This window comes from Eptatretus burgeri, chromosome 2, assembly GCF_056783735.1.
Source record: "Eptatretus burgeri isolate ZD-2024b chromosome 2, Ebu_testis_v1, whole genome shotgun sequence".
Lineage (NCBI taxonomy): Eukaryota > Metazoa > Chordata > Myxini > Myxiniformes > Myxinidae > Eptatretus > Eptatretus burgeri.
The window spans coordinates 1,561,912-1,589,610 of record NC_140962.1 but is presented as its reverse complement, the minus strand read 5'-3'; the positions used below and the strand labels follow the sequence as shown (position 1 = coordinate 1,589,610).

At 52.8% G+C, this 27,699-nt stretch overlaps 1 protein-coding gene across 5 annotated transcripts in view; it reads left to right on the top strand.

Annotated features, from left to right (window-relative positions):
- The first annotated feature begins 291 nt into the window (after nucleotides 1-291).
- LOC147031254 (uncharacterized) overlaps nucleotides 292-27,699 on the top strand; it is a 222,685-nt gene continuing 195,277 nt past the window's right edge. For 4 of the 5 annotated variants that reach the window (XR_015052544.1, XR_015052541.1, XR_015052547.1 and 1 more), the window contains exon 1: nucleotides 292-972. The gene's annotated coding sequence lies outside the window, so the exon portion shown is untranslated. Of the gene's footprint in view, nucleotides 973-8,170; nucleotides 8,377-27,699 lie in introns of those variants that run through there. The other variant, XR_015052543.1, reaches the window with a different exon arrangement.

Sequence of the window (27,699 nt, the reverse complement as noted above, 5' to 3'; positions counted from 1 at the left end):
TGAAATTGATGAATTGTGATGTGATAACAAAATAAATCATTGTAATATGAAACCAACATCACTTTCAAGGGATTTCCATGAACTCTTAAGGAGATAACAACACTTATTATAACAGGAAAAATGAAATCTCTCCTGTATAATCAATAATAATCAGTGTGACCCCTTAAACCTTGAGAAGTGTCTCAACTCCAGTCGATTTAATTAGTACCACCACGTTGGTGGTGGACGTTATGCTTTCACCCCTGTCTGTCTGTCTGTCTGTCTGTTTGTCCGTCTGTCTGTCTGTTTGTCTGTCTGTCTGTCTGCAAGCAGGATATCTCAAAACGTTATGACGGATTCAGACAAAACTTGGTGGATGAATTGGGTAGGTGGCAATACCAAGCCGATTTGATGTTGGAGTGTGACAAGAACGAATGGTGCCTGTGCAGATCCAGCCTCTCGTTATAGAAAACATAAACTGTTCATCGTGGCGGAGGTATGCGCTCCACCGATTGCCATTCGAGTTAATTACCCCGACGTTTGACTCTGTCAATAGGAGGGGTTTTCAAAATTGTTTTCTCCTCCTCCTCGTCCTTCTTCTCCTCATTCTCCTCCTCCCCTCACATTTACGTCATTGTTGTGATTGGTCTGCTCAGCCCATGTGACCCCGACGTTTGACTCTTTCAAGAGGAGGGGTTTTCAAATTGTTTTTTTAGAGTTAAATTTAAATTCTGTTTTCACTTTTCGCAGTTGCTCAGGTTGATTCACATTCGGTTGCATCAAGATTTGTGAAATTTGAATGTTTTGTATCCTCGGTCTGTGTGGAATACATTGCACCGAGGGGAGGCTTCCATCAGCTTCCATCGGCTTCCATCGGCTTCCATCGGCTTCCATCGGCTTCCATCGGCTTCCATCGGCTTCCATCGGCTTCCATCGGCTTCCATCGGCTTCCATCGGCTTCCATCGGCTTCCATGCCGCCTCACGAGGCGATCGTAAGTTCTATTCGATTTCTGTTTTCACTTTTGGGACCTTCTGATGTAGCTACAGTCTTAACGTAGATAATAAAATCAAATCCGAGCAGAAACACACTTTTCATGAGGAAAATGTATTAAATTCAAACAACCGTTGGGTATTGAAAGGAACACCACATGCTTTCCGTTCACTGCTTCACCTCGAACCGTGTCCCCCTGGGGGACTCTGCCTATCCGGAGCGTCAATCCGATCTTGGCTCATATTTTCGAAGGTTTGGTGATGCGCTCTTACAAGTATCCATAATAATTCCGGTGAAAAACAGACGTTTTAAAATGTTGTTAAAACATCTCATCGGAGCGCGAGCTGGCGGGTCACGTGACACGTGACTAAAACATCTCATCGGACCACGAGCTGGCGGGTCACGTGACACGTGACTAAAACATCTCATCGGAGCGCGAGCTGGCGGGTCACGTGACACGTGACTAAAACATCTCATCGGACCACGAGCTGGCGGGTCACGTGACACGTGACTAAAACATCTCATCGGACCACGAGCTGGCGGGTCACGTGACACGTGACTAAAACATCTCATCGGACCACGAGCTGGCGGGTCACGTGACACATGACTAAAACATTTCATCGGAGCGCGTCCTCGAGCTGGCGGGTCACGTGACTCCGGGCAGGCAAGATGGCGCTTCAGATTTACAAGAATTCAGAGTAAATACCGCCGTGAGCGCGGGTTTGAAAATGGTGTGATGACGTTGGAAATAAATTTCTCTGGAGAATGGAGGTGTTTGCTTCGAGCGGCCTCACGTGTTTGTATTGTCTGGTAACCGGCTGTGTCCGAGTAACATCATTCGGTAATCGGGTCTCATTAAACGTCGGGGTCATTCATGGTATATTCATCTTGTTTATGGATTCTGTTTGAGTCGATCTTTTCCCAACAGTGTTGTAATACACTCCAGAGCAAAGTCAGACTGCACATATCATTTTTTCTTTCTTTCAAATGTATTCACCCTTCATTTATTGGGTTGAAACAAAGTGTGTGTGCGTGTGTGTGTGTTTCAGTGTGTGTGCGTGTGAGTGTGTGTGTTTCCAAAACCTAGCAACCTGAAACTTTGCATGTACACTAAGAATACTCCAAGGAAGTTCAAGAGTGAAAATTGGGTGTTTGGGTTCATTAAAACACTCCTTATGAAGATAATTAACGGACTTATTTAATTATATCTTTCAGCAGGCACATCCTCGGCCATTTCGCTGTCTGGGGTCTTAAGGCGTTTCCTTGGTTACCTCGCTGGGGTCTGAAGCCGCCATGTTTCTTGGCCTGCTCGACCTTGCCTTGACTTGGAACAGGTCACAACTAAATAAGAACAGAGTTCAATTTGTTCGACCACTTTATTAGCGTGGAACGACAATAATCAAACAAGTATTGAACAGGTTGAAACACCCACAACATCCCTGGCTCCGGCTCAGGCTGCGCATGCGCACTGGCACAGGGGACCGTCGATATGTAGAAGTACCGTAAAGTACAATGTTCTCTATCTCCCTCCGAGTCTTTATTATGTTAATAGATAAAGGCTGAGAAAATATTAAGTTTAATGAATGAACAAAAGTTGATATCGCCCATCGTGTGACTATTCCATGGAGTAGTCCTTGTGCCAGGCAGGCACGCTGGTCGCTCTGGTGGATCGGCGTTGACCTATTGCTGGTGCTGGTGGTGTCACATCGGGCCCCAGTGGGGATGGGGCTCTCGGGGTTTCAGGGGCCGATGGCGGCGTCTGAAGGATCGCGCGCCTCGGTGTGCCTCGTCCTGGTGCTGCTGGCGTGTCTGAAACGGGTGTCATCTTGCGCCGGGGTGTGCATACTGACGTCAGTGCCGGCGTGGGCCTCGTTGGCGTCGCAGATGTCACGGGTTGGCTGTCGAGGTCAGGCAGTTGCGGTGTTACAGTGATGCGGGTTGCTAAATCATCATAGATAGACCGGGGTGGCAGCTGGTCATTGCGAACTGGGCTAAACTTGCGCAGGAATTTCCTGTTCCGAAGTGTGACTCTGCTCGAGCCGTCGATCTTGATCACGTATTGGTCGTGTTGGCGTACCTCCACGATACTGCCTGTCTTGTCCCATTTTTTTGGGTGGAATCCTGTCTGGTTCTGTACGCGGACTAGGTTCCCTACAGCAAGTGGCGGAAGGCGTTTGGTGTGTTCTGCCCAGGTGTCGGCTGTGCGGATATGACGTTTGCGGAGGGCCTCCTCCCTCGCTTTCAGGGTCTCATGCCAAGTGTCGTGCGGTCTGTACTTCCCGGGGATAATTGGGATGAAATCGCGTATCGGGCGGCCGAAGACACACATTGCCGGGGAGATCTTCGTGTCAGGGTCAGGCGTGTTACGATATTGTAGTATCGCTCTCTGCACAGCGTCAGTGTCAAGTTCTCCCTGCGGGCTGGTGTTGTCCGTGATAAGTCGTTTCATTGTCTTAACTCCAATCTCCGCGCGACAGTTGCTGTGAGGGAAGGCCACTGATGACAAGCGGTGGTGTACGCCCCATCTGTGCAGGAATGACCTGGTCTCGGTGGAGGTGAACTCCGGTCCCCCATCCGACGCGAGCTCTTCTGGTGTCCCGTACGTCACGAAGGCGCGACGTAAGTGGTTTATGAGTCCGGCGGTGCCACCCGTCGACTTTGAGATGATCGGCCAGTTCGAGTATCTGTCCACCGTCACAAGGTAGTGTGCACCCCTGTGTACAAAGAAGTCCGAGCACACTGCCTGAAAGGGGTAAACGACCGGGATAGGTGGAGTTGGTGGCGCTCCAGGCTGTGATGGTGCCATCCGGTGGCAGTGTTCGCAGTTTTTCCGAGTGGCGCTGATGTCGGCCGACATGCCTGGCCAGAATACAGAGGATTCTGCGCGGGCGGTCATCATTGATACGCCCTGGTGGGCAGCGTGTAGGGCGCTCAGCACATCGCCGCGGAGTGAGGGTGGTATGACTACTCGGTCCTTGTAGAGGATCACTCCATCTGTCGATGTAATGTTCTCGCGGTACTGGTGATAGTCGCGAATTGTCTCTGGCATCTCGATTTTTGAGTCGGGGCTGCCGTTCATTGTCATTCCCTCCAATATGTGCATATCGCCATCGCTGCTGGTGGCTTCCCTGACACGATCCCATGTTACTGATCGCAATGATTCGAGGTCCGCGGCGCACCATGCCAGGTTGTCTTCCTCGACGTCGTCGTCATACTCCGGCTCAGTTTGGCGTAGGAGGGACAGGACGTCGGTGTGCGTGCTTGGTTGGAGGTGGGTCGCTATGGTGGCATTGTCATCTGGAAGGTTCATGAGTGGAGGTCGCGTGGTGCCAACCGGCCTGCGCGACATGGCATCTGCCGCCTTGTTCTTCATGCCCGGGATATGTATGATGCGGAAGCGATAACGCAGGGTCTTCTCCTTGAGGTTCCTGAGGCGGGGGTTGGGTATGTCGTCAAGTGCTCTGTCCGAAAGTAGTTTCAGCAGTGGTTTGTGGTCTACCACAACGATCAGGTTCTCGCAGCCCAGTACGAAGTAGCGCGCCTTGTCCAAGGCGTCCGCGACTGCGAGAGCCTCGCCCGCTATGGGCGCGTATCTGGATTCTGCCGCGTGTGTAAATCTGCTGCCGACCAAGGTTATTTTCCATCCATCAGTGCAGCAGAATGGTCTAACTGGCACGCATCGGCAGTGCTTTTGAAGCAACCAGAATCCGATTCCCTCCTTCGACCAGTCCGTGGCGATGCATGTTGGCTTAGTTTTGTCAAATATGCGGACACCGTGTTCGATTTCTTGTACGATCACGTCTTTCGACTCGCGGAATATGTCCTCTAACTCCATGGACCACTGGAAGCGTTCTCCACTTTTCAGGAGCTTCCGGAATGGCTGCATTCGTTCGGCCATACTAAAGGCGTATGCCACCTGGTTGACAAGCCCGAACCACGATCTGACGTCGGTGATGTTACGCGGTTGTGGGAAATCGTGGATTGCTTCCAGGTAGCGGCTGCACGGTTGCACGCCGGTCATGGTGATGGTGAAGCCCGCGAAGTCCACCGTGGGTGCGCTGAAGACAAACTTCTCCGGATTGAGGATGATTCCATTCCGGCCGCATATATCCAGCCATTGGACCGCCTGGAAGTAGCTCCCCTCAATCGTGTCTGACCATAGTAGCGTGTCATCTACGCACTTGGTCTTGTTACCAATGTCCGCGACGATCTCATCGTATCGTCGTGAGTCACCGTCCCCCGATGCCATATACCTTTGTGGGGCAGATAGGTACCGGTAGCGCCCCCATGGAGTGATGAAGGTCGTCTTGTGGTGGTCGTCCTCGTGTAGGCGGACGCTATGGTAACCGTTCCATGCGTCGAATACTGTCTTGCGCTTCCCGTTAGGTACGCGTCTCGCCTGGTGGAACAGGGATTGGGTGTGGTGGGTCTCGCGGAACGCATGCTTGTTCAAGGCCTGAAAGTCGACGGTGCATCGCGGCTTGCCATTCTTTTTCGCGCAAATTACCATGCGGTGACACCATGTCACCGGCGTGCCGACGGGTACTTCCTCCAACACGCCGAGCCGAACGTCCTGGTCGAGGCCTGCTTTTACCTCATCTTGCCAATGTATGGCCACGGAGATGGGAGTGTGATGGGCAACCGGTGTCGCGTTCTCACTGAGCATAAGACGTAGTGGCGGGCCGGTCATTCTCGGTAGTGGCTGGTGTGGGCACGTGTTGAATGTGCTCTGAGCATACATCCTGAGTAAATGTGACTGTAGTGCCTCTCTGTTGGCCTCGGTCGCTGGCATGGGGAGTGCGGTCGGCTTGGTCGGCGGTTCCGCGCGTCGCGGGCAGTCGCACAATTCCGAGGTCGTCAGATTCACCTCTCCGAGTGTCGGGAATCTGTCCGAGATCATTCCCAGGTCCATGCAGGCCGCGCGGGAGAGGAATATGCGGTCCGAAGAGTCCGTCACGTACGCGATTTGGCGCGTCTCCAATCTCCTAGCGTCGTCAATGTTACCGGCGAATCTGACTACCACGGCTCCGAGGATACGAATTCCTCTGTTGTTTGCGGCCTTCATGGTCATGGATACAGGTATGAGGTCCTCGGTACTCAGGCCCATTTGTTGGACGACTTTAATGCCGATCAGGCAGCTCTGGCACCCCGTGTCTGCCATAGCGGGTAGGGTTACTGCGCGGGTGTGTTTCAGGAGGTTAAAACCCAGCGCTTTGTAATCCTCGCGCTTGTTGGTGAGAGTGAGGTTGACGTATGGCTGCGGGTCGGATATGCGTTTCATCCACTTATCGCACATATCATCGTACAGGTGGTGAGCGAGGGGAAGCGCGTGCATTTCGTCCTCTGTGCTGGCCATGGTGACCGTGCATAGCTCGACGAAGGCTGCCGTCTGCTCGTCGTACATCCCGTCGGTCTCCTTAGATGGGGGTCTAGCCGATCGGCCGCCCAGGCACGCCTTGTCGAGGTGATTCTGGCGGTCACACTTCCGGCACTTTTTACCGTATCCGGGGTACTCGGCGCGTCTGGCGCGCCATTGAGGCGTTTTGCCGTGGCCCACCTCGCCGCAGTAGATGCATACTCCTTCGGACTTGGCCTTCCGTTTTTCCGGCCTGGCTCCTACTCTGGCGCGGACGTCCTGTCGCTTTCCCCGCCGATACGAACTACTGATCGCGTCCGTGCTCTGAGTATCAAGCAGGCGCGATGCCGAGCGTTTTCCAGACTCTTTGGCCTCGATATACTCTATCATGTCCTTTAATGGCATGTCCTGGTTCTTCTCACCGAGTAGGTCAAGTTGTATTGCTTGGTCCGCGATGCCACGGGCAACCACGTTGCGCAATATCTCTTCCGTGAAGTCGTTGACCTGATCGCACCCCGCCTTGGTGCACTTCATTTCATACTTGCACGTGTCCGCCTGCCCCTTGATGCGGGCGTGGAACGACCGGACGGGCTCCTCGTGTCCCTGCCGCATGTTAGACAGGGCCACTCGAGCTACCATCGTGTTCTCCCTCCGGACGGCGAGCGCCTTCATGGCGGTGAGGACGTCTTCTTCATCGCTGCCCACGAGGCTCCTACCCGCCGCGCGAGTGAGGTCCTTTCTCAGCTCCTCCTCACAGCACTCCAGGAGCTGCGTGACTATGTCGGGTCCGACAAGCTTAGTACCTGTTTTGTATTCGCCCCAGCGGGTTATGAAGTACGACCAGGCCTCGCCCGTTCCGGCCAGTGCTATGGAGGGATGCTTGAGTTTCTCCATCTTGGCATTCGAGCTCGCCGCCCTGGGGGCGGCGACGTGCACAGTGGCGTGTATACTCAACATGGCGGCTACCACTGCCGCCTCTGTGTGTGTAGCCATATAGTCACAACCCTCGATCGGGCACTCTGCTTCCACCGGCGCCATAGGAACAGTTATTCTGGAGTAAACGTTCTATTTTCGGTGATGCACACGTGTGTACAGTGTCCTGGGGGCGAAGATTGAGTACAGTACCCGAGAAATCCAAACTCACTGTCGACGTTCTCGTGGTCCGTTTTCACCCAGTCGTGTCCTCCTCAGCACCGACGATCTTCACTCGACTGCATCAAGTTGTTTGATTATAAATAAGAACAGAGTTCAATTTGTTCGACCACTTTATTAGCGTGGAACGACAATAATCAAACAAGTATTGAACAGGTTGAAACACCCACAACATCCCTGGCTCCGGCTCAGGCTGCGCATGCGCACTGGCACAGGGGACCGTCGATATGTAGAAGTACCGTAAAGTACAATGTTCTCTAACAACGATTTCTTAAGGATAAAGTTGTTGTTTTCACTTTCCTCACTCATATCGTCGAATGCCTGTTCATCATAGCTCCGAATCGCTGGTACATTGCAATGTTTATCAACACCCGGAGACGTCAGCGTTCGTGGCTTCACATGTGGGGCGTCTCCAGGTGGTGTATGTTTAACGTGCGGCTTATCGTGTACCAAACGCCGTTTCTTAACAACCGTTTTGTTGGAGTGCTTGTTTTAGTGCTTAAGCCACCTGGCGAGCGCTCTCCAAGCTGCTTGGTTGTTTGTCTCGGTAAGGTATCCGTGCTCTCAAGGGAACATCGATTAAACAGACGTTCGTTTCCACCTGTGCTGGGCCCTGCGGTGCCGTGCGGTTGGTGTCTCGGGAGGTGTAATTTTATTTTTACAGGATATCGCTTTGTTTAACCTTTTGTGTGATTTAATAAAATCCACCACTCACTTCGACATCGATACATATGTAAAAACGATGAGGTCCATCGATCACGTGTTTGCTGTGATCTGGTTGTGAAGGCAAAGAGCAGAGATCGACATTTTGTGTTCTGGACCTTGAGTTTTGTTTTTTTCAATTGAATTTTGCTAATTTCTCACATGAATTCCTTTTGCAAAGAACTCTGTTTGAAGGTAAATCTTTGTGTTTGTCATTTTTATGTATTTTATGCGTGTGTACGTGTATATAAACTGTATTACCACAACTGGTGTGTGTGTGTGTGTGTGTGTGTGTGTGTGTGTGTGTGTGTGTATGTGTGTGTATGTGTGTGTGTGTGTGTGTGTGTGTGTGTGTGTGTGTGTGTGTGTGTGTGTGTGTGTGTGTGTGTGTGTGTATAAACTGTATTACCACAACTGGTGTGTGTGTGTGTGTGTATATAAACTGTATTACCACAACTGGTGTGTGTGTGTGTGTGTGTGTGTGTGTGTGTGTGTGTGTGTGTGTGTGTGTGTGTGTGTGTAAACTGTATTACCACAACTGGTGTGTGTGTGTGTGTGTGTGTGTGTGTAAACTGTATTACCACAACTGGTGTGTGTGTGTGTGTGTGTGTGTGTGTGTATATAAACTGTATTACCACAACTGGTGTGTGTGTGTGTGTGTGTGTGTGTGTGTGTGTGTGTGTGTGTGTGTGTGTGTGTGTGTGTGTGTCGTTGATTGGTATCTACATATGTGGGTTTCAAAATGTGGAATGAGTCCTCCCAGGATGGGTTCAAAGTATCCACCTACATTTCAGTAAGGGGTCATGATTCATGGACCAAGCTGTGAAGTTTTCTGTTTTCAAAGTTTTATGCTGAGGGCTCTCTTCACGATCGTTACTGAGCCCATGACGGCTTCTAATTGGAGTTGGTTTGTAGTGATATTCCCAGGGATGGGTTTTAATATCTCTGTGAGGATCTTCTTCATCGTTCTCATGAGGTTCTTTGTTATCCCTCGTACAACTTTGTCATTCTTCAGCTTCCAGGATCTTTTCACTTTATGTTTGAAGTCTTGGTATTTGGTCATTTTCTTGGTTTCTGCATCGTTGGTCCAAAATCACCATATTAAAACCTCAATTAGCAATGCCTTCTTCTCTTTGTTTTGTACCTAAGTATAATATCTGGTCGCAACACTTTCTTTGAGATGTTCACCCCCGATGGGATCATAAGGTCATTTGCGAGTGGTACTTCAATGTTTTCAGTGATAGCTTTTGGTTCATTTTCCAACATTTTCTAGAACTGGAATATCAAAGTTTTTGTCAATGTGCCAGCAGATTACTTTACCAACTCTGTTGTGTCATTGTGTGTGCAGCTGTTCTGACATGAGTTTTTTTTTCCATGTTCAGTCATAAAGCGTCACATATCATTCTCTTTGCTAACTCCACCTCCACCCCTCACCTGTCTTTTTTTTTCTCCCCCCCCACCCCTCTCTCTCACTCTGTCCCCTCCTTGCTCCCCCTTCAAATAAAATGCAGCACTCTCCTCCCACACCTCTGTTGCTCTATTGCTGTCTCTGCCTGTCTGTGTCCTCTCTCTCTCTCTCTCTCTCTCTCTCTCTCTCTCTCTCTCTCTCTCTCTCTCTCTCTCTCTCTCTCTCTCTCTCTCTCTCTCTCTCTCTCTCTCTCTCTCATGTACCCTCCCTCTCACAGTGCATAGCAATGTTTGGTGAGGTGTCGCTCTCCCCCCCCCTCTATATTGTCCTCGTCAGCGAAGCGACAGGTTGTATTTGCTGGTTGATCACTATTAAATAATATGTTTGAGCTATTGCCACAGATCCATATAAGACAAGTTATTGTCAGGAATGGTGGGAGAAAACAAATGAGCAAATTAAAAGTTTGCTACATTGGAATTGGCTGCACTATCGTTGGTTGCACAGTTCTTGGCTGAAGATTTCTTGGCCATGCACCCCCAGGTTGTGCCATTCTCAGACACTCCATTCTGGACAGAACTATCCCCAAGTGCACTGTACTCGGCTGCACCATGTGTGATTGCACTGATGCCAATTGCACCGCTGTCAGCTGCACCACAGCTTTTAATTGTTGTCCCCTCCACTACCGACAGTTTATCACCGACCAGCCCTCCACAACGAGTTTATGATGTGGAACATTTGTGTACAATGTGGAAAAATCACAAGTTGATAGATAGAGATTTAACTTTACCCCTAATGTTAATGTTGTGGATGCTATCGAGTACAGGTTTGGAGTTGTTGGTCATGTTGAATTTTTCAGCACGAATAAAACCTCACTTTTTATTAAAAAAAAACAAAAAACATGTAGTTTTGTAAGCTCATGTTTTGTAAAAAACATGTAGAAACTGTAAATTAGTTTCATTGCCCCTATAATACTGTTGTGGGCCGGGGTTCAGTGGCGATGAATGACCACTAGGTGGAGCAGTGGAGTCGTCTCCCACCGAACATGCGGAATTTAGATTGTGACTCTCGGATAACTCCGAAAGTTCACGGGTCACCTAGAGGACTGTAGTCGCCAATATTTCGACAGCGTGAGGTAAGGTCCACTTGTCTAATTCCAATTTACGTAAGTACTCACGCCGTCCAACTACTGGGGAAACCACACCCTCTGTCGACTTTGTCCGAATCGAGTCGCTATCACCGACTCGGATCCGGCGTAACCGAGCGGAAGTTACCAAATCCGCGCCTGACCAAATGAAGAATTTACGGAACGAACGGCTTTACTATTTCTTAATACGCACCTTGCTAGGCCAATGAAAAAGCACAGAAAACGAGCTGGTACATTTAACAGGGGTTTATTTATAACAATAATCGGGGAGGGGGAGCACAAAAAGAGCAGAGTTATCCGAATAAGAAAATGTAATTTACAAGGAAAGGAAAACACCTATGCAATTCTACTTACACAGACTGGCGGCACACGCACACGCACACGCACACACACACATGAAACTGGATGGTAGAGCTGGGCCGGGGTACCTTCCTTCCTCGTGTGGTCACACCGACTCCGAACCACCACGGTGGGACTCGAACCCATGACCCGAAGTCCACGGCCCACGTCCCCGGCCCACGTCCCCGGCCCACGTCCCCGGCAGCTCGGCCACCACCACCACCACCACGAGAATCCACCGCAAAGGGCCACAGACGACGACGACCAAGACCAAGCCACCACAACCGCAGATGCTCAGCAGTCACCACGATCACTGTTCTTCGGTCACCACCATCACGGTGAGCCACCGCAAAGTACCGCAGACTGCTCAAACCATGACCGCATGCCAAACCAATCGCCACAATCACTCTTCTCCTCTCTTGAGGTGGGAGCGGTTTCTTTCCTCGCCACTCGCCTCCTGATTGGACAGTCCCATCGCACGATCCGCTGGCCGTCCCTCATTGGACAGGCCCACGGTAGGCGGGGCAACTCCCACCTTTCTGGGGCGGAGTCGGATTTGAGGTGATGGAGGCTCCACCCACGCCATCAGCCAAAAACACTTGGGCAATGGCGACCGGCTTGAGTGAGGGTGGTGTCGTTGTTGTTTAAAAACCTAACTCAAAAATAACTCGTAGTGCACACACGAAATTCCCATTAGACAGAAGGAGGGATTCTAACTATAAACACATACTTATCGAAATATCTGAGCTACGGGGACTCTGGCTCTTTGTGTGCATAAGGTTTCCAAGTCGGTAACAATACTGCCTGATAATATTTTTCACTCAATGGAGTACTGCCCTCCATTATGGGGTGCTTCACACCTATTTTTAATATAATACTGCCTGATTTTCATCCCAATCTGGTATTTCCTTCAATTTACCTTGAATACAAACATAATTTTACAAGGATGAATGTGCATTTTCAGGATTCAATAAATGAATGTAATTTATAGTGTATATTCGGAACGAACAGTTTTCTTGCTTTTGAGTGATTTACATGGTACTGACTCCGTCATGTCTTTCAACACATAAGTCCACGACAAAATCTCGCCATTTCTTCCGATTCATTCTTCTGTTTGTTTCACTTCAATCCCATTTAAAGATTTTAGTTCTGCTTTGACAGTCCTCCAAGTTTTTCTTTGTCTTCTTCTTTTTATTTTCCCTCTTGTTGTCCAGAATAGAGCTTATTTTATCAAATTGTTGTGCACCACTCCTTCCCAATAACATATCCAGGTGATGCATGACGTCATCGTCGGGTACCGAAGGAGGGGAGTACTCAGTTTTTACTCTGTTTATTTGTTTCTTTGTCTGGACGATCTCAGCCATCCTTTGAACTAGGAAGCTGATATTTGAGGATAAAAGTGAAGATGTGCTTTGGCAAAAATGTTATTTTTTTTATTTTTTTGATGAATCAATTGATTGATTAATTAATTTATTATTATCAATTTTTTTTTTTCTCATCTGGGCAATATCTCTGGCATGTTTTGAGCTCGGAAACTGATATTTGGACATGACAGTGAACAATGATTTGGCTATAAAAGTGTATTTTTGATTGATTGATTAATCAATTCATTATTCATTTTTCAATGAATTAATTTTCAAAAAGTTTCAGATTTGGAAGAAACAATGGTTTTGGTATGCTATCAGTCAATTGATTAAGAAATTAATTATTTCACGATTATTATTTATTTATTTTAATTATGCAATTAATCAATTATTGTACACCGCTCCCTCCCAATTCCATCTCCATTAGTGGGGCAGAAACAGCAATTTTTGAGACGAATCGTGCAAATGATTATACAAGCATCAAATTTGGCACATTTGTTCTCCAGGGGGTTCTAATCAAATCTGTCTGATTGGCCATTTGAAAATCCCCAAAAAAAAAAATAAACAAAAAACTTCAAAAAGTCAAGATCACAAATCAATGTTGGATACTGGCTGAGATTTGTGAATGTTTCAGAAACATCATCAAAGACGTTCCAATCTGCCATGCAGTTTTCTTCCCTTTACCATGGAAGGCAGACACGATGTCACATCCAGTGAACGCATGGAAGTATGGGATCCCTCTGGCTTTCTCAGGCCCTATTGCAGAAACTACCTCATGGACTGGAATCCATCGTGCCTTGGCTCCTTGGCCAAAGGCAATCCACATGTTCTCAAGACCTAGTTCCTGTAAGGATGGCAGTACAGATATTGCTATGACTAGTACGTCCGTGTCATTAGCCTTAATGATAATGGACTTTGAGATATCCGTCGTTGCATCCCTGGCGTGTACAAATATTCGAGTGTCAGCTTCTTCATGACAACATGGAGACACAGCAACCAGTGACTTCCTTGTGTTGCTAATGGCATCGTCTCCTTTTGTGACAATGACTGTGCTTGTCGTCTGTGCTTCACACATCTTTTCCGCAAGGAAGTGAAACAGCTCAGTCTTGTTGCTGTTATCTCGAAGAAAGCTTCTCCAGTTACTTGAGGTCTTACTGGTTCCTGTCACTCTTCTTCTGATTCCTTGCCCCCTTTTCGACCTTGCATCGGACTTCAGACTTGACTTCTTGTACACATCAAACACTATGTCCACCCTCTCGTACCTGGCACCGGAGGATTCCACCTTTGGGATGATGTCTTCTTTAGCATAGTCATCAAATATATTTGAAGTGCGTGGTGGTAGGGCATTGATAAGTGCTGAGCCATCAATGATGACTGCATCTCCCCTTGGTTCTCTGTCTGGGATGTTCACTTGCGCTTCAAGAATTTCAGCCAGCTGTGACTTCAAATATTTTTGAAGTTTTTTTTTAAATTTTTTTATTTTTATTTTTTTTTCAAAATCTGGATTTTCAAATGGTCAATTGGGCAGATTTGATCAGAAAGCCCTGCAGAACAGAAATGCCAAATTTGATGCTTGTATCATAATTTGCACGATTTTTCTACTATCTACTACACTACATGTGCTGCACAGCGACATTGCCGGGCACCTTTGTCACCCGGCAATGTCGCGCACTGGAGTATTTGTTATTTATTTATTTGGCATGGGGGCCGTGTACTTTGAATGGACCTCTGCATGTCTTCATCTTTCCTCATTGCATATACGAACCATCACTATATTCATTAAATAATTTCATTATTGATATATTTTTGTCTTGTCCTCTTTGCTTCTTCATTTGAGATTCTGTATGCCCAGAAAACATCCAAAACTCTCCTCAAACACCTTTGATGAAATCTCCTAAGTTTGATGTCTATATTTTCCATTGCTTTCCAGCACTATGTGCCACACAAAAAACTGACATTATTTTCGAATCAAATATTTTCACTGTATTTGCTAACAATATGTTTTTGTTTGTCCATAATTTAATGAGACAAGTTAATGTACCTGTACCAACTCTAGAAACAGAGTTGGCGCAAGTCAATTTATATAGTATTGTTTCAAATTAATTTTATTATCTGTATTTACTTTGGAGGTTTTGGTTGGTGTACTCTGTTGGCTTAATTCCTCCAAATGTGTTCAAATGTATTAAGCTGTGCATACTAGTAATACTTGCACCCTTCGGGAGTGATATTTGGTGTCAATACCACTTGTTTAATCACCGAACCATCTTTCCGACAGGGCTCAATGGTTAAACCACTTGCACTGTTTTACGTGTACAGGCAATAATCGCAAGTAGTTTCCTTATCCTCGGAGGATGGTGAGAGGTGTTTTCCTGCCAGGGCCTGACTCAAGGTGTCCCCAGAATGTATGGAAAATTTGGTGGAGATTGGCCAAAATATTTTCAATTCCATAAGGTTCAGACATACATAACTAGGGAGAATTGCCATATTTTAGAATGATAAATGTTATAATGTTGCTTATTTTGTCAATTGGAGCAGTATTGTATTTTGTTTGAAGCTGTCTGAAATAATCACTTTGTTTTATGGATTGTCCAAAATTACACATTCAGATTATTGATTCAAACTTTCCTTTTCAAATTAACAAAATTTCTTTTTTTTTCTCTACCCCCTCTCTAACCATAAACCCATTTTTGCTCACCTGGAGTAAAGTTCAGGTGAGGTATTAGCATCACGTGGTGTTGTCAGTCACTCAATGAGTCCGTATGTAAACACTCGGATATTCTTCTCCGAAACTACACACACAATTTCGATGAAACTTGACCACAACCTTCATCACCCATATGTACCAAAGTTTGTTCATGGAATTTTACAATTTTTTTTTTAATTTTTTAATTTTTTTTCATGGATGATTTTTTGTTTTTGATATGATTCTTTAAATATAGGCTGTTCACAATGACAATGATTTGTGCTTTTCAACCATTCCTTTACATCGAAAGATTGCACTGCTTCTTTGAATTTGAAGATGTTTCTCCTTTATTGCCCTTTGCAAAGTGTATACAAACCCTTGGTGGTTCTTGTTGTTGTGGTATTTCTGGAAATGTACTTCACACTTCATTATGTTGTGGTATTATATTAATATCGATCATTTCTTACCCATTGTTATCAAACATAATTTTGATTATGTAATTGTCTTTTATATTATTAGATTATTTTGGTTTTTCTTTGTACATTTTATCGTGAAGCATGTCCAGAATAGTTTATTTGTGTTAGAATGGGATTTCCTGTTGATCATCTTCTCCAATTATACTGTGAACAATTAGCTGAAGCTCTTTTCCTTGTATTTATATCGATCAGTTATTTAATCCATGATCAGTGATTTTTCTGAGATCTGAGATACAATTGCCCATGTCACACCCTTCTTCAACCACAGGAAGATACAAATTAGCTTAAAGTGGTCACAATGGATGTGTATATGCCTGATAAATCATTTAATTAAAGGATAAGCGACCAAACAAAAATGTTGAAATTGGCAGCGACAACGCAACAGTTGGATGATCAAACATGAGAGAAGGTTATCCTTTAAAAATGAGTCAAGTTTGAACTGTTTGGTAATAATCAATAGCAAGTTTTTATCCCCCACCGCGTGGCGGAAGGGGGATATTGTTGTCACCCGGGTCATCCGTCCGTCCGGCTGGCTGGCTGGGCGTCAACATTTATAGCTGTGAGTGCGATAACTCATAAACTGTTCGCCATATCGATTTGAAATTTGGGTCACACATGTACCACCTGAAAAGGAAGAACCCTATTGATTTTGGGCGTGGCAGGATCCAAGATGGCCGACTGGGGCGGCCATCTTGAAAAAAAAGTTTTTTGTAATAAATGGAAAACCGCTTATCTGATTTCAATTATTTTTGGTTACTACGTTCCTCACCCCTGGGGAACTTTTTCGAGATGATGACCAAATGGTGTCTTGTTTCCAATTCACCTCCCTCATTATCTGGAATATGTATGACCTTTTTCATTCAATGGCGGGGGATTCCCCATCTCTGATGGTATATTTTATTTTTCCGAAGGCAGAACAGGGAGCAGTATAACCTTCGGGTTACAACAGCTACGGTGAAGTATGTTGGTGAATCGATACAAGTGTGGGACTGCATCTCGGCAAAGGGTATCAGAGATTTGCATAAAATCGAAGGAACAGACTTTCGACAGTTGCAGGCAGCTTGTGATCCATCTTGGCATTTTCTCAGGAACACATTAAATTGCAGGAACACAGAACACTCCTCTAACTGATGTTTTTTGGTTTTGTTTTTTTATTGCATCGACTTTGGAAGATGACACAGTCCATTCCCGAGCAGCCAAGGTCTATGCTACACTGTGTTAGTGGGTGATTTGTTAGCATGGGTTAAAAAAACCAGGAATTTGTTTGTGTGGGTTGCTTTTCTGTGTACCGATGTCTTTAAGTAGCCGCCAGGTTTCTGGTAAACGTCCACATCCAAAAATGGCAATTTGCTTTCTTTTTCAATTTATTTTGTGAAGCTCATGCTGGGAAAGACTCGGCCACATTGTCCAAGAAGGTGGTCTGCCTTGTCCCTATATACAATGGCAAATGTGTCATGCACTGTCTTTTGCCTTATTATAGGACAGCCGAAGGACACAGTTTTGTGTTATTCTCAACTCAACGGAGTACTGTTCTCTGCTGTGGGGTGCTTCGCATCTCATCAATTTAGGATTCTGTGTAATCTAAATCTCTTAACATCATTGGCCTATCTCACAAAAAAGCATAAGCACCAGTCCTCCTGCTCTCTCATCGGTGATAGGCTGGTGGCCTGTTTTCTACTGCCTCTCCTCAGGTCCTTCATTCTGTTCTCCTTCATCCTTCTATCCCCTTTCAGTTCCTCTAGGTCACATGTGTTTTTCCAGCAACCTCCTCTTTGTGAAATTTCTCAAATCCAGGCTCACCGTCTACCTCCACACCTTTATCGCTCTCTTTTCCTAATTGTAGAATTTCCTTCAGTTTGTTCAATCCCACTCGCATCTCCAGGACTTGAAATTGGAAATGCATCACCATATCAGGTCACCCTCTTTCCTAGTTATGATTTCTTCTGCCACATGCAGTTAGCCCTCCTCTAATCCAGCTCACTTGCAAATTAATGTCTCCCTGATTCTCCTTTCTCTTCCTGTTCCTTTATCTACTTGTCACATTCAAACATTGTCCTCCTTGTCTCACTGTCAATGCATTGCCTTACACTCTCTGTAACCTTGCTCTTCCATAAAATTAGATTTTATACACCCCCCCCTCACCCCACCCTGTCCAAAAAAAAAAATCACCATATTACTTGATTTTTGCTACCATAATTATATGCTATTATCAATTTTCTCCGCTCGGTCTGTAATCCTAGCTTCTTACAGACAGGACACTTTTCTTCCCTCTTGATGGTCTCTCCTTGGGGGATAGATTCATTTTACAGTCTCAATCTTATAAATGATGCATAAATGACAAGAATAAAAAGTCATCAACATTTGTTTGAGATAACTCACAAAACTATGACACAAGTAAAGACAGATTACGGCAGAAGCATAATTATGGTCGGGGGGGAGGGTGGGGACTTCATTAGAGATCTGTCCAGGGTAAGACTACATCTACCACATTGCAAAATGCACACTATGACCCAGGGATTTTATATGAAAGCACACTTTTAAAATGCATAATTTCCCCTTTTGCGTCCAAGTCATGTAAGCAGTGTCCTGGAATTGGTGGCTTAGAAGGCACAGTTTCTGAATCTCCATGTGTTCCCAGACGCCTCACTAACTGTGGGCTCAAATTAAACACAGTTTAATTAACCCACCCGTGATATTTTCTTGGCGCAGCACTCTTCATCAGCCCATTAATGTCTCCTTTGCTGCCGCCCCTGGCTCTGTTCTGCCTGCTTGCTCTGCACTCATTCTTGATGCTGATCACTCACACTGACGACCTGGCTTAAATAGAGATCTTTAATTTAAATCTGAAAACAAACCATGACAATGCTGTGATCAAAAGGGCAAATGATCACTTGTGGACATGTGTGGTGAAACTACCAATTTTGAAGCCATTCCCATAGATTGCTGATCATCCGTCGACTCACAAAATGGCAAACAAAATTGGACATCAATGTGATGAAAGACAAGATGACCCATAAACCTTTCCGAGTTACAAAATTGGTCTGGCTGTCTGGGACAGCAAAATAAGCTACCTTTGATTGCATTGAGGACCATGCACAAAGAAAACAAATATGTGGCTTATTCTCGCCCTTTCACAGGTGCTTAAAACTTATTTAAAAAAAAAAAGAACGATGAGCTCCAGAAAGCAATTAAAACAAGTCTCAAAACATAAACCTGGAAGCAGAATATTAATTTGCTTTTCTCATAGATGTTTCTGTTCACTTTGTGAAATTATTTTCCCAATAAGTGAAATTCGTCATTTTCCCAGGTGTTGGTGCAGGCTACTTGTGCTGTTATTAGCTTTCAAATGGAGAGCTCGATGATCTTTTACAGCATGGAAAGAAATGACAGTCGATTCACATAATATATATTTGATGACCAGACTGTAGCATCAAAATAAATGTCCCTTTATCAGCAGTGTTGGTTGCTCTGCAACTGTTCTGAAAGATAACTATTTTGCTCCTTAAGAAATTCCTAAATCCGAATTTTTTTTTTGCTTGAAGCCAACTCCAACAATGGCGGCCTCAAGCAGTTTAAAAATGGATAGCTTGCCAAAAAGGTGCATGAAAGTTTGACTTCGTTTCTTGCCAGAAGGTCATGCTTTATGGTATAGGGTACTAAAGAGCACAATAACTCATCCACCAAAGTACTGTCCTTCCTCACATATGTAACAACTTTGTCCCACAGGATACACTGAAATACCACTTTGCTTTTTAAGGATAGGATCAAGGTCCTGATGATCTTCTCAACATACTTTTCATCCTCCAGTGAATGCAGCTAGTCTGCAAAGTCTCTGCTGCACTGTTTGCGTCTTCCTCCCAGCAGACAAATTTGCGTGATTTGACAATGAATTTTCTCATTCAAATGTTGAGTCTTATAATGCCTCAAACCTCGCTCAACTTTCCTTCCTACCACTGTTAGCATAACTCTCCTTTTGTTGAGAAAATTAATTGTCTTAATTTCTCCGTCACCATAGATCAACTCTCGTTTTCATAAAGATCAGGTTTCCATTGCAGCGACATAGCTGTCAGTCACTTCCTCATTTTGTGCGCATTTTATGTGATCATTTTTCTGTCATTTTTAGCCCACAATTGGACATCAGCCTGGCTGTAGGGTTATATTTTGGGGGCTATCAGTCTATCCGTCCATCCATCCAGTCGCTACTCGAAAATGTCTGGACAAATTTATTTCATATAATAGGCACATGGAACTATTAACATCTTGGCATAAGATATGTGAAATGATTTTGGGAAGGGGCCACACACAAAATATGTGACTGTTTTGACAACCTCAATCTCACCTGTGACGCTCAGTGATGTGCCTGATTTCCCACCACCTACGAAAAAAAATACACGATTCAGTGAAAAAGAGCAGTGTCACCTTTTGATCAACTTCCATTATGCAAGTTTTTTAAATTATTTTTTATATTTTTGTTAATCGGTGGCATCCGACAGGTCAATCAATGAGATAGTGTTACACTTCAGCTCCCTCCATTTTGTAAACTTCCATTTGAACTTCCTGCTTTATCCCTTTCAGAATGTGTGTGCGTGTGCATGTGCGTGCGTGCGTCAGTGTGTGTGTCCTCCATAACTCCAAAACCATAAAACCTATCAGCCTGAAACTTTGCATGCATACTAAGAAAACTCCAAGGAAGTACAAGAGTGAAAATTGGGTGTTTGGGTTAATTCAAACACCCCTTTTGAAGATAATTAACAGTCTATTTAATTATATCCTTCATCAGATGATCCTCGGCCACCTCGCTGTCTGGAGTCTTAAGGCATCTCTTGGGTATCCTCGTTGAGGTATGAAGCCGCCATGTTTTTTGGCCTGCTCAACCTTGCCTTGACTTGGAACAGTCCACAACGATTTCTTAACGATCAAGTTTATTTTTCACTTTCCTCACTCGTATCAAATGCCTGTTCTTCATAGCTACAAATCGTTGAATACATCGCTTTTGTAAGTTCTATAAGTTTTCAAATTCTGAGATTGGAGCAATTTCATGCATTATATGAGACGATTTTCGACGATATATCTCAGGGACTAATTAAAGTATATCATCGAAATATTATTTCGCTTTTTATGATCAGATATCATCCGGACTAAATAAGTGTCGAAATCTGTTTTGAAATCTGATAATTTAATGAAAGAACGAGTCTGAGAACTAAGCTGGTGTACCTATTTTCTTTAAACAAACAAGGCTATGTTCTCCCCTTCATACATACACAAGAACCTCTGTAATTTCCAAAGCATTAACCTTATCTTTTTCGATTGTTTGGAGAATTATTTTGAGTGAACAAAAAATTAAGGGACCGAAAATTAACCAGCTTCATTGAGTTATATGATTTAATGCATGAACTACAAGACCTCATGCCCTGTCCCCCAGAGGGACTGCCTATCCATGGTGTCTGCCAGACCTGTGTCTATATTTTCGGAGAGTTCGCAAGGTGTTCCACGGAGAATCAAACCAAATCTTGTGAAAAACACAAAAAAAAAAAACTTATCACGTTTACACAGACCCTGAACCGATGTACCATGTGACACGTGAACAGACAAGGAGGCAAAATGGCAGATTTTTTGCAATATTTATTTCACGTGTGATTGAATTTTGCAATATTTCCAGGGTTGTTCTGCATTAAGCAGCAACTCTTTTGTGGATAAAGTCATTTTTGAACGAATTCATTTTATTTCATTAACTGCTGCGTGTGCAGTGAAGACCGGCTTTAAAGTTAAAGGGATCCTTTTTGGGATGCAGTGACAGACTGGCCAAACATTCCTTATCAACCATTCAATTGGAGTGCTTGCACGAGTGCTTAAGCCACTTGCTGAGCGCCCATTGTCGACAGCAGTACCGCACTACGTCATTATAAGTGAACTGTTCACTCTCTGTGGACACTTTTGCTGTGCCACGTCATTTAGAGCGAGTGGCGCGCGCTCCGTCACCCTGAGCGAGTGGCCCGCGCTCCGTCACCCTGAGCGAGTGGCCCGCGCTCCGTCACCCTGAGCGAGTGGCCCGCGCTCCGTCACCCTGAGCGAGTGGCCCGCGCTCCGTCACCCTGAGCGAGTGGCCCGCGCTCCGTCACCCTGAGCGAGTGGCGCGCGCTCCGTCACCCTGAGCGAGTGGCGCGCGCTCCGTCACCCTGAGCGAGTGGCGCGCGCTCCGTCACCCTGAGCGAGTGGCGCGCGCTCCGTCACCCTGAGCGAGTGGCACGCGCTCCGTCACCCTGAGCGAGTGGCGCGCGCTCCGTCACCCTGAGCGAGTGGCGCGCGCTCCGTCACCCTGAGCGAGTGGCGCGCGCTCCGTCACCCTGAGCGAGTGGCGCGCGCGCTCCGTCACCCTGAGCGAGTGGCGCGCGCGCGCCGTCACCCTGAGCGAGTGGCGCGCGCGCGCCGTCACCCTGAGCGAGTGGCGCGCGCGCGCGCCGTCACCCTGAGCGAGTGGCGCGCGCGCGCGCCGTCACCCTGAGCGAGTGGCGCGCGCGCGCGCCGTCACCCTGAGCGAGTGGCGCGCGCGCGCGCCGTCACCCTGAGCGAGTGGCGCGCGCGCGCGCCGTCACCCTGAGCGAGTGGCGCGCGCGCGCGCCGTCACCCTGAGCGAGTGGCGCGCGCGCGCGCCGTCACCCTGAGCGAGTGGCGCGCGCGCGCGCCGTCACCCTGAGCGAGTGGCGCGCGCGCGCGCCGTCACCCTGAGCGAGTGGCGCGCGCGCGCGCCGTCACCCTGAGCGAGTGGCGCGCGCGCGCGCCGTCACCCTGAGCGAGTGGCGCGCGCGCGCGCCGTCACCCTGAGCGAGTGGCGCGCGCGCGCGCCGTCACCCTGAGCGAGTGGCGCGCGCGCGCCGTCTCCCTGAGCGAGTGGCGCGCGCGCGCCGTCTCCCTGAGCGAGTGGCGCGCGCGCGCGCCGTCTCCCGGAGCGAGTGGCGCGCGCGCGCGCCGTCTCCCTGAGCGAGTGGCGCGCGCCGTCACCCTGAGCGAGTGGCCCGCGCTCCGTCACCCTGAGCGAGTGGCCCGCGCTCCGTCACCCTGAGCGAGTGGCCCGCGCTCCGTCACCCTGAGCGAGTGGCGCGCGCTCCGTCACCCTGAGCGAGTGGCGCGCGCTCCGTCACCCTGAGCGAGTGGCGCGCGCTCCGTCACCCTGAGCGAGTGGCGCGCGCTCCGTCACCCTGAGCGAGTGGCGCGCGCGCGCCGTCACCCTGAGCGAGTGGCGCGCGCGCGCCGTCACCCTGAGCGAGTGGCGCGCGCGCGCCGTCACCCTGAGCGAGTGGCGCGCGCGCCGTCACCCTGAGCGAGTGGCGCGCGCGCCGTCACCCTGAGCGAGTGGCGCGCGCGCGCCGTCTCCCTGAGCGAGTGGCGCGCGCGCGCCGTCTCCCTGAGCGAGTGGCGCGCGCGCGCCGTCTCCCTGAGCGAGTGGCGCGCGCGCGCGCCGTCTCCCTGAGCGAGTGGCGCGCGCGCGCCGTCTCCCTGAGCGAGTGGCGCGCGCGCGCGCCGTCTCCCTGAGCGAGTGGCGCGGGCCGTCACCCTGAGCGAGTGGCCCGCGCTCCGTCACCCTGAGCGAGTGGCCCGCGCTCCGTCACCCTGAGCGAGTGGCCCGCGCTCCGTCACCCTGAGCGAGTGGCGCGCGCTCCGTCACCCTGAGCGAGTGGCGCGCGCTCCGTCACCCTGAGCGAGTGGCGCGCGCTCCGTCACCCTGAGCGAGTGGCGCGCGCTCCGTCACCCTGAGCGAGTGGCGCGCGCTCCGTCACCCTGAGCGAGTGGCGCGCGCGCGCCGTCACCCTGAGCGAGTGGCGCGCGCGCGCCGTCACCCTGAGCGAGTGGCGCGCGCGCGCCGTCACCCTGAGCGAGTGGCGCGCGCGCGCCGTCTCCCTGAGCGAGTGGCGCGCGCGCGCCGTCTCCCTGAGCGAGTGGCGCGCGCGCCCCGTCTCCCTGAGCGAGTGGCGCGCGCGCCCCGTCTCCCTGAGCGAGTGGCGCGCGCGCTCCGTCTCCCTGAGCGAGTGGCGCGCGCGCGCCGTCTCCCTGAGCGAGTGGCGCGCGCGCCGTCTCCCAGAGCGAGTGGCGCGCGCGCGCCGTCTCCCAGAGCGAGTGGCGCGCGCGCGCCGTCTCCCAGAGCGAGTGGCGCGCGCGCGCCGTCTCCCAGAGCGAGTGGCGCGCGCGCGCCGTCTCCCAGAGCGAGTGGCGCGCGCGCGCGCCGTCTCCCAGAGCGAGTGGCGCGCGCGCGCCGTCTCCCAGAGCGAGTGGCGCGCGCGCGCCGTCTCCCAGAGCGAGTGGCGCGCGCGCGCCGTCTCCCAGAGCGAGTGGCGCGCGCGCGCCGTCTCCCAGAGCGAGTGGCGCGCGCGCGCGCCGTCTCCCTGAGCGAGTGGCGCGCGCGCGCGCCGTCACCCTGAGCGAGTGGCGCGCGCGCCGTCACCCTGAGCGAGTGGCGCGCGCGCCGTCACCCTGAGCGAGTGGCGCGCGCGCGCCGTCTCCCTGAGCGAGTGGCGCGCGCGCGCGCGCCGTCTCCCTGAGCGAGTGGCGCGCGCGCGCCGTCTCCCTGAGCGAGTGGCGCGCGCGCGCCGTCTCCCTGAGCGAGTGGCGCGCGCGCGCCGTCTCCCTGAGCGAGTGGCGCGCGCGCCGTCTCCCTGAGCGAGTGGCGCGCGCGCCGTCTCCCTGAGCGAGTGGCGCGCGCGCCGTCTCCCTGAGCGAGTGGCGCGCGCGCGCGCCGTCACCCTGAGCGAGTGGCGCGCGCGCGCGCCGTCACCCTGAGCGAGCGGCGCGCGCGCGCGCGCCGCCACCCTGAGCGAGTGGCGCGCGCGCGCGCCGTCACCCTGAGCGAGTGGCGCGCGCGCGCGCCGTCACCCTGAGCGAGTGGCGCGCGCGCGCGCCGTCACCCTGAGCGAGTGGCGCGCGCGCGCGCCGTCACCCTGAGCGAGTGGCGCGCGCGCCGTCACCCTGAGCGAGTGGCGCGCGCGCCGTCACCCTGAGCGAGTGGCGCGCGCGCCGTCACCCTGAGCGAGTGGCGCGCGCGCCGTCACCCTGAGCGAGTGGCGCGCGCCGTCACCCTGAGCGAGTGGCGCGCGCGCCGTCACCCTGAGCGAGTGGCGCGCGCGCCGTCACCCTGAGCGAGTGGCGCGCGCGCCGTCACCCTGAGCGAGTGGCGCGCGCGCGCCGTCTCCCTGAGCGAGTGGCGCGCGCGCGCCGTCTCCCTGAGCGAGTGGCGCGCGCGCGCCGTCTCCCTGAGCGAGTGGCGCGCGCGCGCCGTCTCCCAGATCGAGTGGCGCGCGCGCGCCGTCTCCCAGAGCGAGTGGCGCGCGCGCGCCGTCTCCCAGAGCGAGTGGCGCGCGCGCGCCGTCTCCCTGAGCGAGTGGCGCGCGCGCCGTCTCCCTGAGCGAGTGGCGCGCGCGCCGTCTCCCTGAGCGAGTGGCGCGCGCGCGCCGTCTCCCTGAGCGAGTGGCGCGCGCGCGCCGTCTCCCAGAGCGAGTGGCGCGCGCGCGCCGTCTCCCAGAGCGAGTGGCGCGCGCGCGCCGTCTCCCAGAGCGAGTGGCGCGCGCGCGCCGTCTCCCAGAGCGAGTGGCGCGCGCGCGCCGTCTCCCAGAGCGAGTGGCGCGCGCGCCCCGTCTCCCAGAGCGAGTGGCGCGCGCGCGCCGTCTCCCAGAGCGAGTGGCGCGCGCGCCCCGTCTCCCAGAGCGAGTGGCGCGCGCGCGCCGTCTCCCAGAGCGAGTGGCGCGCGCGCGCCGTCTCCCTGAGCGAGTGGCGCGCGCGCGCCGTCACCCTGAGCGAGTGGCGCGCGCGCGCGCCGTCACCCTGAGCGAGTGGCGCGCGCGCGCCGTCACCCTGAGCGAGTGGCGCGCGCGCGCGCCGTCACCCTGAGCGAGTGGCGCGCGCGCGCGCCGTCACCCTGAGCGAGTGGCGCGCGCGCGCGCGCCGTCACCCTGAGCGAGTGGCGCGCGCGCGCCGTCACCCTGAGCGAGTGGCGCGCGCGCGCCGTCACCCTGAGCGAGGGGCGCGCGCGCGCGCCGTCACCCTGAGCGAGTGGCGCGCGCGCGCGCGCCGTCACCCTGAGCGAGTGGCGCGCGCGCGCGCGCCGTCACCCTGAGCGAGTGGCGCGCGCGCGCGCCGTCACCCTGAGCGAGTGGCGCGCGCGCGCGCCGTCACCCTGAGCGAGTGGCGCGCGCGCGCCGTCACCCTGAGCGAGTGGCGCGCGCGCGCCGTCACCCTGAGCGAGTGGCGCGCGCGCGCGCGCCGTCACCCTGAGCGAGTGGCGCGCGCGCGCGCCGGCACCCTGAGCGAGTGGCGCGCGCGCGCGCCGTCACCCTGAGCGAGTGGCGCGCGCGCGCGCGCCGTCACCCTGAGCGAGTGGCGCGCGCGCGCGCGCGGTCACCCTGAGCGAGTGGCGCGCGCGCGCGCGCCGTCACCCTGAGCGAGTGGCGCGCGCGCGCGCGCCGTCACCCTGAGCGAGTGGCGCGCGCGCGCGCCGTCACCCTGAGCGAGTGGCGCGCGCGCGCGCGCCGTCACCCTGAGCGAGTGGCGCGCGCGCGCGCCGTCACCCTGAGCGAGTGGCGCGCGAGTGGCGCGCGCGCGCGCCGTCACCCTGAGCGAGTGGCGCGCGCGCGCCGTCTCCCTGAGCGAGTGGCGCGCGCGCCGTCTCCCTGAGCGAGTGGCGCGCGCGCGCCGTCTCCCTGAGCGAGTGGCGCGCGCGCGCCGTCTCCCTGAGCGAGTGGCGCGCGCGCCGTCTCCCTGAGCGAGTGGCGCGCGCCCCGTCTCCCTGAGCGAGTGGCGCGCGCGCGCCGTCTCCCTGAGCGAGTGGCGCGCGCCGTCTCCCTGAGCGAGTGGCGCGCGCGCGCCGTCTCCCAGAGCGAGTGGCGCGCGCGCCGTCTCCCAGAGCGAGTGGCGCGCGCGCACCGCCTCCTGGAGCGAGGGGGGCGCGCGCGCGCCGTCTCCCAGAGCGAGTGGCGCGCGCGCCGTCTCCCTGAGCGAGTGCCGCGCGCGCGCGCCGTCACCCTGAGCGAGTGGCGCGCGCGCGCGCCGTCACCCTGAGCGAGTGGCGCGCGCGCGCGCGCCGTCTCCCTGAGCGAGTGGCGCGCGCGCGCCGTCTCCCTGAGCGAGTGGCGCGCGCGCGCCGTCTCCCTGCGCGAGTGGCGCGCGCGCGCCGTCACCCTGAGCGAGTGGCGCGCGCGCGCCGTCACCCTGAGCGAGTGGCGCGCGCGCGCCGTCTCCCTGAGCGAGTGGCGCGCGCGCGCCGTCTCCCTGAGCGAGTGGCGCGCGCGCGCCGTCTCCCTGAGCGAGTGGCGCGCGCGCGCGCCGTCTCCCAGAGCGAGTGGCGCGCGCGCGCCGTCTCCCAGAGCGAGTGGCGCGCGCGCGCCGTCTCCCAGAGCGAGTGGCGCGCGCGCGCCGTCTCCCAGAGCGAGTGGCGCGCGCGCCGTCTCCCAGAGCGAGTGGCGCGCGCCGTCTCCCAGAGCGAGTGGCGCGCGCCGTCTCCCAGAGCGAGTGGCGCGCGCCGTCTCCCAGAGCGAGTGGCGCGCGCGCGCCGTCTCCCAGAGCGAGTGGCGCGCGCCGTCTCCCAGAGCGAGTGGCGCGCGCGCGCCGTCTCCCTGAGCGAGTGGCGCGCGCGCGCCGTCTCCCTGAGCGAGTGGCGCGCGCGCGCCGTCTCCCAGAGCGAGTGGCGCGCGCGCCGTCTCCCAGAGCGAGTGGCGCGCGCGCGCCGTCTCCCAGAGCGAGTGGCGCGCGCGCGCCGTCTCCCAGAGCGAGTGGCGCGCGCGCGCCGTCTCCCAGAGCGAGTGGCGCGCGCGCGCCGTCTCCCAGAGCGAGTGGCGCGCGCGCCGTCTCCCAGAGCGAGTGGCGCGCGCGCGCCGTCTCCCAGAGCGAGTGGCGCGCGCGCGCGCCGTCTCCCAGAGCGAGTGGCGCGCGCGCGCGCCGTCTCCCTGAGCGAGTGGCGCGCGCGCGCGCCGTCACCCTGAGCGAGTGGCGCGCGCGCGCGCCGTCACCCTGAGCGAGTGGCGCGCGCGCGCGCCGTCACCCTGAGCGAGTGGCGCGCGCGCGCGCCGTCACCCTGAGCGAGTGGCGCGCGCGCGCCCCGTCACCCTGAGCGAGTGGCGCGC